General features: G+C 41.2%; 1 long non-coding RNA gene across 5 annotated transcripts in view; it reads left to right on the plus strand.

Moving 5' to 3' along the window:
* Positions 1 to 199: 199 nt before the first annotated feature.
* The window catches only part of LOC140603627 (uncharacterized), a 68,033-nt gene continuing 52,743 nt past the window's right edge, over positions 200 to 15,489 (plus strand). For 3 of the 5 annotated variants that reach the window (XR_012006540.1, XR_012006542.1, XR_012006544.1), the window contains exons 1-5: positions 200 to 549; positions 5,430 to 6,206; positions 8,016 to 8,182; positions 13,604 to 13,751; positions 14,448 to 14,683. This is a non-coding gene — a long non-coding RNA (uncharacterized lncRNA). The remainder of the gene's footprint in view (positions 550 to 5,429; positions 6,207 to 8,015; positions 8,183 to 13,603; positions 13,752 to 14,447; positions 14,684 to 15,489) is intronic. The other 2 variants (XR_012006543.1, XR_012006541.1) reach the window with 2 other exon arrangements.

Raw genomic sequence — 15,489 nt, forward strand, 5'->3', positions numbered from 1 at the left:
CGGGCACAGGGGGGCCGGCGTGGCCCCTTCCGGGCCCAGTTTCCGAGACGCGCGTGAAAAGAGGCCGGGGCTGGCCCCCCTTTCTCCTACCGGGACCGCACTACGAGTCCCAGCGGGCAGCGCCGCCACGCGCGTCGGCCGCAGAAGCGGTGCCTGCCGGGAGCTGGAGTCCCCAACGGCCGCGGCGCTCGCTGCCCCCAACCGGCCGCGGGTCGCGGCCGCCCGCTCGGGGACCCGCAACCGTCCCGCGCCGGACCCGGGCGGCCCGTGGCCTCCGGCGGGGGCGGGGCCCTCGGCCTCCACCGCGCGCTGTCCTTTGCTCAGAGGGGCTTTAATTTGGGAAAGCGGTTTCGGGGTCTTTGTCCGCCTCCCTTTTTAAAGTGTCGTGATCTCTATGAACTTAAGCTGCGAGGTGGGAATCTTTGGTTCTGCTATTTCTACTTTGAGATTTCTTTGCGGCAGAAAACAGGACTCAAGAAAAACTGCTGTTTTTCCTCGGAGTATGAGTCTCTCAGTCGGAATAGCAGCCCAGACCCGCAAGCAGGCAAGGTCAGCAACAGTTTATGACAAATGTGTGAAACAACCTCATACATTTCGTTGCGGACTTTAATAGAAATGGTGAATTTAATGAATCGATGGTCCTCAAAAAAACACCGTTATATAATTCCATTACAGTGTCCCTACAGGAATGCCATTAAGTCAACTCCCACTTGAGAGTTTTTTACTTTACAGTTCTTAGACCCCTTGCATAAGCATCATTTGTTCCCTACAGCATCTGGTGTGGGTGGTGGAGCACTTAGTAATAATTTTATCTTACTGTTAAGAGAACAGTCTCAAACTAAACGATTGCCCAATTCATTCTTTAATTCAATAAACTTTAATGCATGCCAGATACTTTACCAGGTGTGGACTGGGGGCTTTATTGTCATTTAATTAGAATTTAAACCAGCAGAATCCCACATAAGTGCTATTTCGCCCCCATCTTGGTAGGAAGATAATATTTTTTAAAAAACATACTGCCTCATGTGCTTTATTAAGCAAAAGAGCAAAACTTTGGATTGTGTAGTAGGAAGACGTGTCTATTAGGAAGTGTTAAATCACCGTTCACTCTGTTAGAACTCTGTGGTTAAAAGTCAATCCGTCAATATATTTATTGAACGCCTGCCAAGTGGAGAGTACTGTGTAAGTAGGAAAGACAAGTGACGGAAACAAAACCCTGTCCTCACGAAGCTTATCATGAGCTCTCTGGTATCCTAAGTGCCAGCATAAAAATTAATGCAGTCAACATGCAATCCCAGCATTTTATCTGGCTGTGACAATTTTCTGTTAGATTCTGTATTTTCTTTAAAAAACAAGGGGTGGGGGATCCCTGGGTGGCTCAGCGGTTTAGCGCCTGCCTTCGGCCAGGGCGTGATCCTGGAGACCCGGGATCGAGTCCCACGTCCGGCTCCCGGCATGGAGCCTGCTTCTCCCTCCTCCTGTGTCTCTGCCTCTCTCTCTCTCTCTCTTTCTGCATCTCTCATGAATAAATAAATAAAATATTTAAAAATAAATTAAAAAGTAAAAAACAAAGGGTGGAAATTCCATCATTGTACTTTGGAAGAAAACAGGACTTCGTTTTAATATTTTTATTAAGTGACCAAAACAGGTAATATGAGAAAACGGGTCAAAGAAGAAGTGTACTCAATAAAGGAAGGTAAAGGGAGATCACCTCCAATAACGTGAACATTAGACTACAGCAAGGATTAAAACTATCCAAACCCATACATAATTACTAAGATTATCCAGAGGCTCTTACATTATTTCTGGTAGAAGATGAGAGTACAGTGTGGTAGACCTCATGAAAACGTAATTGTAAATAACAAAGATGAGAAAAATGGTCTGCTTGGAGTCTAAAAAATTTTGTCAGAGAGCAAGAGTTCAACAAGAGTGGAGTTTGTCTAGGTTAGGTTTGAGTACCTCACTCATTAGAAAGGGCTCACTCTCCGGTTTCACTAGAGTCTGGATTAAATAACTCTCCAAAGACTTGTTATAAAGCCATTTTGAACAAGCAACTTCCTAATAAGTCCAATTAACAGTTGAACCTCCGGGGCACAGGAAATGGATGCCCTAGATGGTTGACAGAAGTATTCTAGTCCCTGGAAAAATATATCAATTCTTTGTGGATTAATAAATACTTTGGGAAGGAAGCTGGTCAATCAGGACTTCTGTGCAGCTGTGGTTCTTGACATCCAGTGAATGCCGTTGTCTTCTTTTAGGGAGGTAGAATTGAGAGTAAGCTAGGGAGACTAGAAGCAAAGCCCATCCCTTAAGGGAGGGAACTAGTAGAATCAGGAGAGGGTATTAAATCCTATCCCAGGAGGAACCAGGAATGGGATGTGGAACTGGAACCAAGAACCTGTTCCCTCGATCCATTGATCACCTCTTTATTTCCAACCAGCTCCTTTCTCTCAGATTAGAAACCTGTTTTTCTGATCAAAAAACAAACTTTCCCTTAATGACCTATGCCTCTAATTTGCTCTTTTCACAGCCAAATTTACTATTCCCACTTCTTGTCTCTCCTTAATTCCTCAACCTCCACCTCTACTCAAACTGCCCTGACAGTGAGCCCTCCTCTATTTGACAAATCCAGTGGATTCTCTTCAGGTCCATTTTGCTCAACATCTGCAAAATCTGACCCTGTTTACCTCCCCCCTCTTTTTTTAAGCACACTCTCTTGGCTTCTGGACTACAAGTCTCCTGGTTCTGCCAAGCTCTCAGACTCTTATCTCATCATCACTCCTCCCTGACCACCAGACTGGGTTGGGTGCTCTTCCACCCAGACTGGGTTGGGTGCTCTTCCTTTGGGCTTTAGCCTGACTACCCCTCTGCCACATTTACCACGTTCCATTAAAAGTTTTTTTTTTTTTTTTTTATGAGCTATCTTCCCAAATAAGTTGTAAACTCCAAAATAAGTTGTAAACTCCAAAAGAGAGCCTATGTCCTATTTGTCTGTATTCCTATCAGGGAGCATGAAGCCAGGCACACTGGAGGTGCTTTTTTGTTTTGGGGGCGGGGGGATTGTATCCCAAACTCAGAGAGATGGCCAGACAGGCTTGTGGACAGAACACATAGAAGGGAAGTTTAATAGGGAGATCTCAACCTGAAGTTCAAATGGCATGAGTATGTAGAGCTGTGTTCAAGTCCAGATCACTTGTCTCACTGCAGTGTGCCACTTTCCAACTCCATAGGCTCCTAGAAGGAATATTTCCTAACATACTGGCTGGGCACTCATTTCCAGGGCTGAGCTTGAAGATAGTGGACTTTCAGTACCTAGAGTCAGGCAAGCAGGGACAAACAATGACTGCTGGATGAAAGAACTTTCTGGACCTCCAAAGCTGAGAACATTATACAGCATGACTGACTTTTAACAGTCTGACTGCTTCTGACAGAGGAAATTAAGTCTATGAGTGAAAGGCAGAAGATAGAATATTTGTCAATTCCCTTTGACTTTTTGATTCACTACTCTCATTTTTCTCTCCCATCATTTCTTTTTGGTCTCAAAAAAATGTGCTATGTTTATCTGGCTTGCCTGTGTATATCTAATTTTAGATTGCAAGCTGTGGGGCAGAATAATGTCTTTATATGTGCAGCATCTCACTGTGGATGCCTGAGAATGTCCAATGACATCAACATCATTCAATTAACCTGTACAAAGTAAAAAAAAATAAAATAAAATAAAAGTAAAGTACTCTGTAGAACTTGCTCACTTGAACTTCACCAGAGATTCATAAGTAATTTTCACCTATGTCCAGGATACATTCAGAATATATCCAGAATAATTTATAGTATTCCATGTAATATATGACAAATTAAAGTTGACCAGCCTTATAAGGTCTTTAGATACTATTCAGAGATGTAGTTGAGATGAATAATAAGGAGGTATAGCAGTGCTCTCCCAACTGAAGGGATAAACTTTCTGTAGATCCTTGAAATAGAAAAATATTTTTAAAATGTCTATGATAAGACCCAAACTATATAATGTTTAAGAAGATTAGCCATCTGCTTCTTTGGTTTGCTGGGTTGGTGAGGAGCACGACACCTATTCAGATTTGTAAATTGTTATGCCCATGATCAGAAGGATTTCCTGTGGTAAGAGTCTTGTTCAGATTTTATGTTTTATTCCACATGCATTACATATTTTCCTCATACCAATCAAACAAAGAAATGATTTATAAAAGAGTTTGAGATTGGTGCTGACATTGTGTGTCAGATGAGGCACATGAAGTTAATTGTGAGGAAATGGCTGCCACATAAGTAGATCCAGAAGCAGAGACCCACTTAGAGTCATAAACACAGGCTCAGAAACACAGAAACAATATTGGGAGAAAAAAGGCAATTAATCACTTTGTTATAGGAAAGAATAAGAAACTCAGAGAAATCTAGAATATTTAGGTTTCCTTACAAAGTGCTCTTCTAATGGCATAGCCATCTGTGTTAAGCCAACACTAACAGCAGGGATGCTACTACAACAGAAATACCACTACCTACCTAATAGGATTATGGTGAGACCTGAATAAGGTATTAATTGTAAGTCCATACTACATAATGTACAGTACTACCATTTATTGAGCAACTCCTATTTCTATAAATATAACTATTAGAAAGAGATAGACACATGTAAACAGACATACATAAGTTAACAACTGTCATTGTCCTAAACTAATGTGGTGAACAGAAAAATACAACGGCTACATGGAAACAATAAGTATTAGATGAGCAACCAAAAATATTATCTACTTCCTATCCAGGTTGTGGATTATGTGGGGAGGGTCAATGTGAGAACTTTGAAATGGATTATATTCTAGGACCTGAGGCACAAATAACCAAAGTACATAGTTCAGGTATGAAGTATGAGAAAAGTACACTTTAGGAAAATAGAAGAAATTATGTTAATTTAATTTAAATTATGTTAATACTAAGCACTATTATTTATTGACCACTTATATCCCTCCTCACAATAGCCCTATAGGGTATAAAGCTACAGAATTGCCAATGAAGAAACTAAAGCTTAAAGAACAACTTTGATTCAAACACAGGCAGTGCAAGTTCAAAGGGCAAGATCTCTGATCAGGGAATTAATGGTGCCAGTACTTGGAATAATGACAGGAAGGGGCATTGCCAGGTGGAGGAAATAACATCAGGAATGCCATGAGGCAGAATAAGCAAGAGGTGTTGAGGATATGACAACATCAAATGGCTGAAACATGGCCGATAGGGGAGGGTAGAGGCAAGTGAGAGTGTGAGAGAGGGGAGCAGATACAAGGAAAAAGGGATTGGGGCTTAAACGGAAAGGGAGCATAGGATCCAATCTTATCAGAAGGCAATTCTGGTGGGGGAGTAAAGATATTAATTTTTTTTTAAAGATTTCATTTATTTATTTGACACAGAGAGAACACAAACAGGAAGAGCAGCAGAGAGAGGGAGAAGCAGGCTCCCAGCGGGGACTGGATCCCAGGACCCTGGCATCAGGACCCTCAAAGGCAGATGTTTAACTGACTGAGCCACCCAGGCTCCCCAAGATGTTAAGTTTGAAAGAAGACAGACAGAGGATATTCTTCGAAGGGTCCTGCTTTAATCTTCCCTGAAGGAAGTAAAAGAAAACACCTTCTTACTGTCTAACGAAAACGCCACATCAGTTTATTCAGGAAGACAAACTTTCTCCCTGTAGTCAATCTTAGAAAATAATTCATTGTATAGCTCTTTATTTAAAAGACATCAAATTATAGAATTCACTCATTCATTCACTACAAGCCATGTACTCATTCAGGCCTATAGCATGCCCTGCCCAAGGCACTGCATATAAAATATAAATTTATACTGCATATAAAACCAGTAAAGTCTCTGGCTTCATGAAACTTACTTTCTAGAAAACAGGGCAACTGTTTTAGTGATTTTACAAAAACTGCAGGAATAATTTTCATGTGGATGTTTTTCCTTTGTCGACTCTTAATATAGCTAATTATAATCTGGCAAAGGTATTACTGTTGAGAGCTAAATTTGACATTAAGTTTACCAAATATATAGAAACTGAGGGTTGGGTAGCCTTTAGGCAACATATCTCAAATATCAGTGCACTTTTTAAAATAGGTAGATTAAAGTCACTTTCAAATTGAGGTCTCTGGTAGGTGACAAAAGGACAGTATTCTGGGCTGGTGATTACAAAGGTATGTCTATATTTATATTTATACTTTATTCATTCAGTATATATTTACTGAGTAGTATGTTAAGAACCTTGAAACACTGCAGGTATAGAAGTGGGCAAGAGAATCTCTACCTTAAAGAATATGTAATGACATTAATACCATTGACTTCACTTCTGTGTATGGATGCATTTTTAATCTTAGTGAATGGATTGCAAGGTTCTCTAGAAAACTTGAGCATTTGAACTTTCTTAGAGATTTTATAAATATTTTCAACATTCTGCTCTCTAGGATATACCTAGAATAACTTATATCTTGTTATAATAGATAAATTAGAGTTGACTGGCTTCATGAGGTTTTTAAGTCTAAAGTTAAGAGGCCTATTTGATGTGAATCACGAGAGACTAAAGCAACCCCCAATTGAAGACTTATTCTTTCTGGAAATGTACATCTACATCTGAAAGTCTATCTACAGAAAAGTCTATCTGAAAAATGTAGATAGACCAATGGGGTGACAGACATGATGGCCAAAAATTACAATGCAACACAATACTTGGTATACTAGTAGAGTGAGCACAGGGTATTCCAGTTACACAAGGCAGGTGAATTGAACTCAGCTTTGGATGCTTGAGGCTGGAGGTGAGAGGAGCAATCAGGCTGAGTTTCCCTAATTTAATAACAGCCACCATGTAGCAAGCCTACTAACTCAACACGCAGCTCAAAGGAAGAGAAAAGTGAGGCCCAGAGCCCACAGTTAAACCCTATAAGCAATGCATTTGGTGATAGTGCCACTTCCTCTGGGTTAGGCCCTGATAGAGCTCTGTGACAACTCTCCTGAGTCATAACTCACCTACCTGTCCAACTAAATGAAGAAATTCAATTCTAGTTTTGTATTGTTAATCATTAGGCAGCTCCTATAACTATGGTTCACTGGTTTATTTTGCTTTTTCTTCAAGGATACCAATCAGGTGTGAACAGCTTCCTTCTAGAAATCTTTCTTCGGGCTCATTCGTGGGCTGAGCAAGAAAATATACTTAGGCTAACTGGTGAATAACTGCTTATGTCTTCACAAGTGGACTCTGAATGATAGTAGTTACAGAATTATTCATGTAGGTACCTGTCCAGTTGTCTCTGACTTGGAAACCTATAGTAGTAAGTCTGGATTTTAATCAGTTAGATTAAAATCTAACTTGTGACTTCAGGTTTACCACGTGATACCATTTCCTTTCTCTAATAATTTTGGAACATTGTCCATTTCTTTTTATACGAAAACCTATTTTTAAAAGATAACATGAAGATGGCCTACCTGTCATTTAACTATTGCTAAGCTAATTTGCATTTCAAAACAAAAATTCTAGCTTCCCAAGAGGAAAAAGTAAGAAACTGGAGGCCACTGTCTCCAAGAACTCAAAAATGTTAGTTGTCTGCTTGCTCATGGACAAAGACACAAGGACCAAACAATACTCATAAGTATTATCCAAGGAAGCAAAATGAAGTCTTGAGTGGCAGAGTAATTGGTCTGGATGCATTCAAAGAGAAAAGCAAGAAAAAAATTGAACATTATAGAGTAGTTTCACTGTTAGTACTAATATTTATATTACTGTTCAATCCTTTTATCATCAGATAAATGAAATGTGTGATTATGTTAACTTTGTCAAGAATCCAACAGTTTTATTTAAAGTGATAATTGAATGTTTCATTGAATTGTAAAAAAGAGAAATATAATTTATTTGAAGAATTTTTAAAAATTGAAATGGACATATGGTAATGTGAGAACTAAGGTGGAAATACTAATAAAAACTAATAACATATAATAAATTATGTCTTTTCTAGCTCTGTTCAATGAAATGGCCAAGGAATAATACTACTCCACCACATGAGCCTCATGATATGCACTCCTAATGCCTACATTTTTGGGTCTAGTACTATTTTTCACTTGAAGGAAACGCAATATGCCTTAGAAAAATGGCTGATTCATGTCTGGGTCTGGGAAGATACAGGTAAGTCTTGGAATATTTTATTCCGACAGAAAGTAAGAATGCTTAAAAAAATAATGGTGTTGCATAGAAGAACACAGGGACACTCATGGGCTAAATTCTGTCACTCTGAGTATCAAAAGGAAAATGATGACTATGGTTACTTAAAATGTGTTAATTTGTGAAAAGCTGAGTTCATAATGATAGCGAAGATAACAAAAGTTGACAAATTGTACTAAAGAAGTTGAATATAATTGAATCTCATTACTCACTCTTATTGTGCTAGTATTTTTGACTCATTTACTGAATCAATGCAGAATATCAAATTCAGTAAATATTAACTATGTTAGTTTTATTTAATCGAAGTTTACATATACAAAAACAATTCTTAACTCTTACACAATAACTGCTAGTGCTATACTAGTGTAGACTGATGTTTTGTAATGACAAATTATATACCAGTCTGCCTTAGAAATCTAAAGCTGGGAGTTTTGATTGCACCTCTAAGTGCCATTCTAGTGAGTCATCTTGGGGAAATTAGCATTGGAATGTATTGGTATTATTGTACTCCTGAGTCTCTTTGTCTTGATCAGCTAAGTTTTAAGAGTTAGCTCATAGCCCTGATGGTATTTTTGCATAAGTGTATAGCAGTCTGTCTGATAGAACTTTCCATGATGTGGAAATGTTCTCTGTTTTGTCCACATGATAACCATTAGTCACGTGTAGCTAATGGCTACTGAGCACTTGAAATGTAGTTAGTGTGACCAAGGTACTGAATTTGAAATTTGATATTGTTTAAATTAAGTTTAAAGTTAAATAGCCATGTGACTTGTAACTACTGTACTGGAGAGCATAAGTCTAGATTTTAAATATTCTTGTGATTATATAGACTAACTTTAGGTTTACCCAGTGATGCAAACTTTCTCACCAATTCTGGAACATTGCCTGTTTTCTGTAAGATAAGTATCTATATGGAAAAAATGTAGGATTTTAATTTTTTGAATAAGTAATAATACATTCATGTTGGTTAAAACATTTAAAAATATAAAAAAGTGTACAGTAAGAATTCTCCCCCATTCTATTCCCCAGCTACCAGGGTCCCTTCACCATAGGCAAGTCAGTTTCTTATATATCCCAGAGATACTTTATATATACACAAAAAATGATAGCACCCTTTTGTTGTATACAAAGCTTTTTTTCCTTTTAACATATTTTAGGGGTCACTCTGTATCGGTATATCAACAGTCTCCTTTATCCTTATGGCATAGTCTTAACAATGTATTTTAAAAGATCCCAGAAGGTGGCCTGTCTGCTATCTTGACAACTGATCAGATAGCTAGCAGTTAGAATGTGAAGAATCTTAATTTCATAAGACAGGTGAGGATAACAGCAGGTAGAACCTATGGCAGCCCCTACTCAGTGCACCCCACCCATATAGAGAAGGTCCAAATTTGAAAATGCATAGTCCTTCTTTTTAAATTTATATTTTGAGCCAAATCATGCTAAACTTTGTGAGATGACCAAAGATGTTATATTATGATAACATGGCCTATGATTTTTTTAAAAAGTAGTATGATTCCAATTTTAATAACATGTGAGTTTCTTTAGTGGCTTTCCAATGCACATAGAAAAAATCCAAACTTCACATCAAGGCCTGCCAAGCGTTGTGTGATCTGACTCCAGACTTCTTCATCACTAGGCTCCAACCACACAGGCGTCTGAAGAGAGCTAGCCCTTTCCTGCCTCAGGGCCTTTGCATTCACACTTCTCTCAGTCTAACATGCTCTTTTCTGGGCTCTTTCTGTGGCTTTCTACTTCATTCTCCAACCTCAGCTTAAATGTCACTGTCTTCTTGATGTCTTTTCTCAAAAAGCCATCTATAGCAGTCTTTCACTCCCACCCCACATTACTTTCTTCATAGCACTTACTATAATCTATAGTTATTTTATTTGCATATTTAAATCTCTACCATTGGAATGTTAAGATCCCTGAGAACAGGAACTTGAACTCTCTTCATGGATGTATCTCCAGGGCCTAGAATAGTGTGTGGCATACTATTAGTATACAATTAATATCTGCTAAAACAAAATATGTTGAGTGAGCAAATACTGAATACACTTCAAACATAGTGTCCAGAACTTGAGAGCATTTGGACAAATGACATGTCTTTCAAATAGTCCCTTATAATTGAATAAACATGGTAAATTACTCTAAAAGAAATACTATTTTTGTATGTTTTTTATTCCATTAACATCTATCTGTAGTCCTATTTACTTCTTTTGTAAGTCAGAGATGTTTACTATGTTTGACTCACTAAAGCTACTTGCACTGCTATGATATGTCATCTATGAAGCGTTGCTACTTAGGCCATAATGGTATGTGCTCCTCATCTTACAATCTTTTCAAGTCACTACATCAACATGTATTGGTTATTATATCAACATTTATTAGTGTTACCTTGTCATTACTGAAAAATATACCTCTGTACAATGCTTTAAAATATGTAAAAAGTTTTTTATTGATGTCACTTTATTTTTCTTAAAGATTTATTTATTTATTCATGAGAGACACAGAGAGAGAGGCAGAGACACAGGCAAAGGGAGAAGCAGGCTCCTTGCAGGGAGCCAATGCAGGACTCAATCCCGGATCCCAGGATAACCACTGGAGCCAAAGGCAGGTGCTCAACTGCTGAGTCAACCAGGCATCCCGATGTCACTTTATTTGATCTTTACAACTACCTCTACCCTGTAAGATATCCTATGGCCATTTTACTGGTGAGGTTACTGGAACTCAGTAAAGATTAAGTTTTGCTTAAAATAACACAACTGGTAAAACATAGAGCTAGTTAGTGAACTCAACTCTTCCAAGTTCGAATCCTTGGCTTTTTCAGCCACACCACAGCTACTCTAACACTATATTTGATAAAACTTGATAGTTTACAAAGTACTTCCACATAAACTCATTTAATCCTCTGTGGTTGACAAGGCTAGTAAAATTCCTTCCCTGAAGAACTTATATAGTCTCTTTAAGAAAATTATATGCCTGCAAAACTGAAGACATTGTTATGGAATAATATAAAGACATGGAAATTATTATGGAAATGCATACGGATGTCAAGGATATTGTAAATTGTATATAGGTGAGTGGTAACAGGATTTGGAGGGAAAGGAAGAAATCAGATTCATAGTGTGAGAAAACAAGAGGGGTTTGTGCCTCCCATACCGAGGCAATGAGCTATGTATGCAAAGATGTGCATGAAGACATGGTGCTGTGTGGGCAACGTGGAAAGCAAATTAGCTTGATGAAAATAAGAATAAGAAAAAAAATAAGAAACCGTGAAAGCTGAGGACGCTAAGAGGAGCAGTATTCCTAGTCGTTAAAAGGCGTTAGATGTCAAGGAGAACTTGGATTTTATTTGGCAGATATTAAGAAGCTGGCAAATGCTCGTACAAATAAAATATTAGAGGTGAAAACAAAGCTTGATGGCTCTTCTGGCAGCTCTGTGTAGAATGAATTGCAGCAGAGGAAACTGACCCAAGGCCCCACAGTGATCCTGGCGTGGGGTGACAGAGTCAGAGACTGCAGTGGTGACTGGGGAAATGGAAGAAAAGTGGACTTTGTGGAGAAAGGCTCATCAGGACTGAACGATGGATTAGAGAAGCGGAGAAGGAGAGGAAAGAGTGAGCGCCACTATGCGGTTTCCAGCCTGCTGAGCTGCGCTGATGGTGGTGCAATAAACACGTTATTTCTGAAGGGAAGCCTTTTGGCAGAGGCCAAGAGTAGGCAAGGGAGGATAAAGAATGGATGAGCTAACTTTGTGAAACGCAAAGTTGAAGGTGGTGCAAAGATGTTTAACTGAAGGTCTGTCGGCAACCCGAGAAACAAGTCTGGAAAGAAGGTGAGAAGTCAGGATTGTGTTGTGTCATTTTAGCTAACCTCTGGCCCTTTCCCAAACTGCACACTGGCTGCCTACTCATATAGCCTCAAGGGCTCTTTTCTTGGCAACTCACTATTGAGAAGAGTTCACATTTATAGATTGGAATATTTATTTGTGAACTTTCTCCATGGTATCAAAAGGAAAGGAAAGGACTTTAAAAATGAATTAAGACTTTTTACCCTGAGATGATTATTTAGAAGTTACTTTGGTTTTTAAAATTTAATATTCATTACTTTCAAATTCAAAATTTGGGCTTAAGCCTTTACATTAAACATATCCATTTATTATTCAATTTATAAAGCCAGTAAATTGATGTCTGCTTCACTTGGTTAAGCATTTTCAACTGCATTTATTAATTTAATAAGTTGAATATTTTTTCCAAACACATCAATTTTCAGATAGACAAAGCCTCCCAAATTCTTAGGTAATTCTCATAAAACTAATAAACACAAAGCGGTGAGTGGTAAGTCTTCTTAAAAGTTCCAGTATAGTGTATAAACTTTAAAAGGATTTTTAACTTAAAATCAAAAGTCTTAATAATTAGTCAGTTACACACTTTAAATCAGCATTGCAAAGTTAATTTTCAGACACTTTATTAAACATTAAAAAGTATTTCTGTTAAATACTATTAAATATGAAGAGTATTTAAAACACGAAACATTAGGGGCATTTGAAATACCAAATATGTAGATTCTTTGAATACAAAAATATGGGAGGCCTGGGTGGCTCAGTGGTTGAGCATCTGCCTTTGGCTTGGGGCATCATCCGGGGTCCTGGGATTGAGTCCACATTGGGCTTCTGGCGGGGAGCTGCTTCTCCCTCTGCTGATGTCTCTGCCTCTCACTCTGTGTCTCTCACGGGTAGATAAATAAAATCTTAAAAAAAAAAAAAGGCAAAACAAAAGTATAACACCATGAGGTTTGATTTCCTTCATTCTATCTCTATTTAATTCTAAATCTTCCCAGGACTGAGAGATATGTATTCACTAAGAAAACAATTATGTCATCCCAAGCAAATCTAGGAACACCTTCCCAAGAAATGTCTGGGTTTGCCTTCTTAGCTAGGGGGTTTCTGTATGATCAGAGTGTCTCTTGGCTTCTGGGTCTTCAATTCTTGCCTTTTCTCCAGTGGTGCTCAAAAGGCAGGGTTCGACTTTGTCTCTGGGATGGTAGCCAGCCAGATTTCCAGTTCTATGCTTTCTTCTTGCCACCTGCCTAAAAGCTGGTGCCTTCCCTCTCTCAAGATTCCTGTGTACTCAGGGAGCCTCTGGAGGCCCTAATCTCCTGCCTATAGGCCTGGACCAGGCCGGGTCTCCTTGATAGCCCACTGCAGTCCCGAACCTCTTTGATCCTTCATCATCCTGCAGTGGGAAGAAAAAAATACATAGTTAAGATTAAAAGCAGTCAACAAAACATCTTCTAGGAGAAAAAAAAACAAAAATAAAACATCTCTAGCTAAAGAACTAGACCTAGCACAGCACTTTCTCAGGCCGCTTTGTTTGTCAAAAGGTAGTCCTGAGGGGATGGCAAGAATGAGTTGGGAGTCAAATGGCTTGGCGTGGCTGATGAAGAATAAACTTTTGAGTTCCAGAGAGCAGCCTGAGAGGGAAGAGGAGAAAAATCAGAGCAAATGGGGAGAGAGGAGCTGAGCTCAAGGGTAAGGACAAGGTGGGTGGGGGGACCCTGTGCGGAGGGGCCTGTGAAAACTTCCTGTTGTTGGGAATGGCTGGATCAGTGGAACAGGGAGATGGGATGTTCGCGGGAGTTCGTCCTGCAGTGTTCCCCTCTCTATCAGCACCATCCTGCTGTCCTTGGAAAATGAACCTGAGCTGTGGTTTAGGTCCTACCTGAGGCGGGAGAGACTGAGGGAGGGAAGAGTCGGGCGCCAGGCCCAACTGCCCAGAAATTGAGCCGCTCCAAGCGAGTGAGGTGTTGACTGGAACCAGGGGAGGCAACAGGTTCAAGGGAGACCCGGGCATCAGGGCCAGTCGGAGTGGGAGCCAAGTGGAGGGAGGGCGAGACCTTCACAGGAGGGACGAGGTCAGACAGTTGGGGCGGCGCTGGGCAGGAGGGAGTGAAGGGGGTGGAGAGCGAGGGGCGGTCACGTTGAGAATGAGATGCTGGAGCTTCCTTCAGGGTGAGTCCACAGCCGGGGCTGGAGGTGGCGGTGGAGGTGGCGGTGGAGGTGGCGGTGGCGGTGGCGGTGGAGGTGGCGGTGGCGGTGGCGGTGGCGGTGGAGGTGGCGGTGGAGGTGGCGGTGGCGGTGGAGGTGGCGGTGGCGGCGGTGGCCGAGGGCGGTGTGAGCGCTTCTGCCGGCCTGAGCCTCCAGGGGAAAGAGCAGACTGTCCCACAGGACTTCGCTCGGCAGAAGAGCGGGTCGGGAGGGAGAAGGAGCCTCCGGGGAGAACGGAGAGAATCGCTTGAAGGAGAGGAGGTCTTGGCCATTGCTAAACCGCAGAGACCTGGGAATAAGTGAAAGGGTCCTGGCGCGCCTGATCCAGCGTCTGCAGTTCAGTTCGGCCCACGGCCGCGCAGCAAGCACCTTGGTGGGCTGGACCCGCAGCACACGGACCGCCGAGGCTGTCCCAGGTATAAAGCTACTTCCTAGAGTTTGGGAATCCACCCGGAACCGAGCAGATGGGGTGGGGAGTGGCTGCAGGCGAGAGGGCCGCAGGCCCCTATTCTCAAATTCTGAGGGCTTGTCCCGCCCCTTGAATTTGATTTAGCAGGTCAGGGCCGGGCCTGAGAACCCCATTTCTGAGGAGCTCCAGGAGCTGTTGCTGCTGCTGGCTCCGGGACTGCAGTGAGAAGTGCCTGAGGCGATGCTGTGGGGCTGGGAGTGTGAGACCACGGGAGAGCCCCGGCTCCCTCCGCCTTCCTGCTCTATGAGTCTCCAGGTCTGACCATGGGGCTTCCGCAGTTGCTCTCTGGTCTTCTCACCACAACCTTAACCACCCCTTGCAGCTTCTGACTCTTAAGGCAGGGTCTGAAAGGCTGCTGCTTCTGAAGGGGGTAGAGGAGGGGAGCCCTCTTCCACCTGTTCCCAGTCTCCCTGTCCCCTCAGCCTGCCTCCTGTGCCAGGCCCTGGGTCCCTGCTTCTCATAATAACAGAAAAAGGTTCCTAGTTTCTACTTGGCTGCTACAGAGAGGCCTCCCTCGAGTACCTGGAGATAGGGTCGAGTTCTGAAACTCTGAAATCCACCCTTAAAGGATCAACTCGGAAGCTGAAAGGATGGCCTTTGCTAACAGGCCTCTTCAGTAACTTCATTAAAAGATTAATGAGAGAGAGAACACCCAGACCTGGAGGCAGTGGGGTTTGGTCAGTCAGAAAAGTCAAAAGGGATTTACAGGAGCTAGCTGGGACAGAGAGTATCCCGGCTTTGGCCAGGGACACA

This window comes from Canis lupus, chromosome 14, assembly GCF_048164855.1.
Source record: "Canis lupus baileyi chromosome 14, mCanLup2.hap1, whole genome shotgun sequence".
In the NCBI taxonomy this organism is placed as follows: domain Eukaryota; kingdom Metazoa; phylum Chordata; class Mammalia; order Carnivora; family Canidae; genus Canis; species Canis lupus.